General features: G+C 39.5%; 1 pseudogene; it reads left to right on the forward strand.

The window, feature by feature from the left end:
* Nucleotides 1–2708: 2708 nt before the first annotated feature.
* Nucleotides 2709–4553, forward strand: LOC142163480 (uncharacterized; annotated as a pseudogene).
* Nucleotides 4554–5374: the final 821 nt, after the last annotated feature.

The following is a 5374-nucleotide window of genomic DNA, read 5'->3' on the forward strand; positions in this document are numbered from 1 at the left end:
TTTTTCATAGACTTTCACATATAGTCATTCCGGCTATGCGCTCGGACTATGCACGTAAATCGAGGTGATGCTAAAAGAGGTTTTTAAGGCCTCGAAATGCAGAATTCATTTTAAACACAAGTGATGACCTTTTTGGGTCATTAAAATAATGAATTCAGTCGGTTATTTGTATTGTAATGACCCGACCGATCATTTTAATTTTTAGATCTCAGTTCCCCTAATTAAGACTCCCCGTATGTGCTTTTAATGTTTTATGACCCGGGAGCATTTGGGCGCTTAATATTGAAATTTGGCGCATTGAAGGTTTTCCAAGTTTTTCAAGTTTGTTTTGAGTAGACTTTGGTGTTATCGAGGTCCGTTTGGGATTCCAAATGTGGGACTAGTTCGGTATAGTGATTTATGACTTACGTAAATTTTGACGTCATTCCGAGTTTATTTAATCTGAATCGGACTGGCGGAAGTATTTTTAGAAGTTTTTGAGTTTCATGATTTAATTCATGCGTTTTGGCCTCCGATTCGTGATTCTAGATGTTATTTCGGTGTTTTGATTGTGCGAGCAAGTTTGTATGATATTTTTAGACTTGTGTGGATGTTTGGCGTAGATCCCCAAGGGCTCGGGTGAGTTTCAAACGCGTTTCAGAGGGGGGGAGGACTTCAGTTTTATGTTTTTTTTTGTTTTTTGTTTTTGGCTAGTTCCTCAACGCAAATGTGAAGTTTTTTTCACATTTGTGAGGAACCTTTCGCATTTTCGAAGTTGGGAAGGCACTGAGGATTTCGCATTTACGAAGATCATGCCGCTTTTGCGAACCTGCCCCTCTTCGCATTTGCGAAGTTTTTGGTTGCATTTGCGAAGTTTTTGGTTGCATTTGCGACCATGGCAGAGATGGCTAGCCTTTGTATTTGCGATGGTTTTGTTGCATTTGCGACCTTCGCATTTGCGAACAAGACTTAGCTTTATGGTGCGAGAGCTTATTACTACGACACTTAACTTTATTTCCCTCATTTCCCACTTGGTCTTAGGCGATTTTTAGAGCATTTTGTGGAGGTATTTCTTCAACATCAAGAGGTAAGTGATCCCTATCAATTCTTTAGCTAAATACGTGAATCTTAGGTAGATTTAACACAGAAAAATGATGAAATTAATGGGGTTTTGAGGAAAGCCTATGGTTTTGGTAAAAAAATGAGATTTGACCACGAAATTGGTTATGTAATTAAGTAAAATTATATATTTGAGTTCGTGAGACTATGAGTGATATTATCTTCGAATATTTTTGGAAACTAGGCATATGGGCCCGAGGGCGAATTTTAAGAATCTTTCAATTTGGGTTGGGTAATAGCTAAATTATGAACATTTAAGAAAATATTGATTCAATTATATAATATTTGACTAGTTTCGGATTATTCAACATCAACTTGGGGCTTTTACAGCAGATTAGTGGACCGGAAGTGAGCTTGAAAACGAGGTAAATCCCTTGCCTAACTTTGCAAGAGGGAACTCATCCACTAAGGTGTATCTTTGTTATATATTACTTGTGTGGGAAACTACGTCCACATGAGGTGACGAGAGTCTGTGCATAGATATATTCCATGATATGTCCATGTAGACTTAAATCCACATCATGTTTTTAATTGTACTGTTGTGTTTATCATGCGTATTACGTATCTTTAATAGGGTTGAAACTAGTGATTTTAATGTTGCAATTATCAACTTAGCCTTCTTACTGTGGTAAATTGATGAATACTTAATAACTATGAAAAATCCATGTCCTCTCGCATCGGAAGTACTTTCGCGAGTGAAGTAAACTTCTATACTCTAATGGGATCGGGTCATTCACCTCGGCAGCAGAGTAACACCACTCTTATGGGATCGAGTCGTTCGCCTCGGCAATATGGTAACACCACTCTTATGGGATCAATCGTTCGCCTCACCAATATGTGTCACAACCCAAAACCATCCATTGTGATGGCGTCTATTATAGAACTAGGCAAGCACACTACTTAGACATTCCCAACACTTTAAAGATTTGAAAGATACGGAAGCAGATAAGTTTAAGAAAACCTTTTTAAAAGCAGAATAAGAAATCAAAACTCAATACAAAATCTCTCCCAAAACCAAGGCGTCACCGAGTATATGAGCATCTACATAAAGATATAATCTAGTACACCATCTAGAAAACAAAACTGAAACATAAAATTAAAGATAAGGGGGGAGAGTCAATGTCTGCGAATGCCAAGCAGCTACCTTGATGATCTCCAAAGGTCCGGACTCCATAACTCAGCAACCGCTGTGAACGGAAGCACCTGAATCTGCACACGAGGTGCATGGTGCAGCGTGAGTGCAACCAAATTAATAAGTAACAAATCTAACTTTTGGACTGAAAATAGTGACGAACTTAGCAGGTACAGTTCAATAAAAAAATAATAGTACAAGTCAACAGTTAAACCCAATACAAGATAGATCAATTGTGAATGATATGAGGAATATGACCTCTCTACATCTACATGCAAATGCACATGCTGTATGTGATGCACCACACTGAAAGTCTCGTGTACTCACACTCTCAGAATACTTATTCACTCAGTACCGTATATGGCCAATCCAGTCCAGGGAAGATCCATTCCAGATATATACACATCAACTAACAGTTAGTCACTCAGTACTGTATAAGGCCATTGAATCCCAGGGGAAGATCCATCCCCAAATATAAATGATTCGGGAAAAATACATGCTCAGGGAAGGTATATCCCTCAATAAAAATTAAGTGCGTTCACTCGGGTGTGTACAGACTCCGGATGGGCTCCTTCAGCCCAAGCGCTATAATAAGCCAGATCCAGGCATATATCTATAAAACCTATTGCAGCGTGTAGATCGATCCCATAAATGTCACTCACAATCAGTCCCTCGCCCTTACTCAATCATCAATCTCTCCAGTCTCTCTCTCTCTCTATCGGGCTCAATATATCGTGAAACTATCCCAAAAACATGATATGATGTATTAATAAATAGCAACATAGACTGAGATATGACATGCAATGAATAAATATGACCGAGTACAAAATTTCAATGTAATCAATAAGTCAACAGCAAGAAACGACCACTATGGGTCCCAATAGTAGCAGCATATAGCTTAAACATAATTTCTAGCATGATTGACAGCTCAATTACTTTATCAAATGATGAAAACATGTATATTAATAAGATAAATCCGCTATACAGTTCCATCTAATCGACAAACTCACAGTTCTTATAGTGCACGACCACCACTTTGCATGTACGTCACCTCAACACCAATCATATAACACATAATCCAGGGTTTCGTACCATTAGGACCAAGTTTAGAAGTGTTAATTACCTAAATCTGAGCAAATCTCTATTCCAACACACCTTTGCCTTGCAAAACGGCCTCTGAATCTAGCCACAAACAATGCGGTACAATCAAAATGGGCTAAAGAAATCAATTTCATAACGAAATACTAAGCTATTAATCACAAGTCAAAAGTCGACTTAGAATCCGCCTACCGGGTCTACAACTCAAAATCTGATAAAAGGCACAAAACCCGAAATCCCATTCAACCACGAGTCCAACCATATCAAATTTACCAAAATCTGACACCAAACCAAACTTTCCAAATCTCTAGCCTCATATTCCCAAATGTCACCTCAAAACCACACAATCTAGATGGTAAAATTAATGGGGAAACAAGATTATTGAATAAAATGAGCACAAGTTACTTACCTCAAGAAACCCCTCGGAAATCTCTTAAAAGTAGACTAATCCCAAGCTTGATATGTTAAAAATGGTGAAAAAGATAGAACCCACATTTTTAATATACTGCCCAGGCCTTCTCGCACCTGCGGCCACTTACCCGCTTCTGCAGTATCGCATAAGAGACAATTCTCCAGCTTCTTTAGTTTCCTCTGCTCCTGCGGCTGGGCTTCCATAAAGCTGCTTATGCGGACCCAGCTCCCATCTCCACAAGTAAGTGTGTGACTCCGTATGAGGACCTCTTTCTCTTCTGCCCACTCTCCGTTCACACGGTTCTCAAAGCAGAGGAGGAAGGGTGGGCAGCAGGTACCACGAGCCCTCTGTCCCATACATCTATCCAGAAGCAAGTGTAGTTCACCGGTTCCACCTAATGCTCCTATCTCTCGACAAAGATCGTGTGAGTGTGCAGTTATGCTTCGGATGCTTCACCATAGAATAGATCGATCCAGTTCCCGTTCTTTTCCGGTGCATTCACTTTATATCTCCGACACACAAAGAAGGATGCGGTGGGAAGGAAGTAGCCCTAGCCTCTGTCCGGCCGATCATTCCGCTGGCATCTTGCATTCATGCCCCCGTTTGATTGCCACTCGGGGATGTAGTTGTAGATAGGTTAGTCTTAGTGGGTCGTTGGCTCCACCTATTATCTCCTTCTATGACATGCTGTTATCGTCGCCATATTCCATATGTCACTTATTCATCTCTGCCTCGCTGCGGGTCAGCACCTCCGAAAGAAACGGAGGACTTCATTCAGTGACCTCGCGATCGCCCTCTGAACAATCAGAATAAGGTAAAGCTTGAAGATAAGTTTTGTACTGAATTAATTTCTCAGTACCTCTAACATTTCCGCTTCTGCGCTCCCATCACCATATCTGCAGCCACATAGGTGCGGTAATTCCCTCGCACCAGACATTTATGGTTTTGTATACAACCAAAAGCGAGGAGACAAATGTCTTAGAAAGATCAACATTAGACTTGGGATGATTCATCACGTTGTGAGGAAATGTGAGGCCAAAAGTATTTACGTTCTCGCTTGCCCTTTTGAGTGCCTCTTTAATTTCTTATTGAATTCTATCATATTGTCGAACGACAATAACTATGCCTCAATATCAAGCAGGTTGAGATTGGCTATATAAATTCTTACTATATAGCTCCATTTAGGCTTGTTCAATCTAATAACATATGGCCTAACTGTATTAGTTAAAAAATGAAAACACTAGGCTCTACTTTATCATAAACAACAACATACCACATATAAGGTCTCACAAATAAGGTCTAGAAGGATAGTGTGCACATAGCTTTATCCCTATTTTGTACAAGTAGAGAGGCTGTTTCCGATAGACCTTCGGTTCAATGCAAGCATGCATAATCACAACAGAATAGAGTAATAAAAAAATCAAAGAAGCAATAACATCATGAACATAATATAAAAACTAAAACAAAATCAACATCAAGTAATAATAGAAATCTAAGAATATGGAAAACTAGAATAACGTAACGTTAATACTACTGGAATGAAAGAGACGATGCTCGACTGCCTACTACTCTTCTACCCTAATTCTAGACCTTCACACCATCCTATCAAGGGCCATATGATCGGTAAACTGATG

This window comes from Nicotiana tabacum, chromosome 8 (assembly GCF_000715075.1).
Source record: "Nicotiana tabacum cultivar K326 chromosome 8, ASM71507v2, whole genome shotgun sequence".
Lineage (NCBI taxonomy): Eukaryota > Viridiplantae > Streptophyta > Magnoliopsida > Solanales > Solanaceae > Nicotiana > Nicotiana tabacum.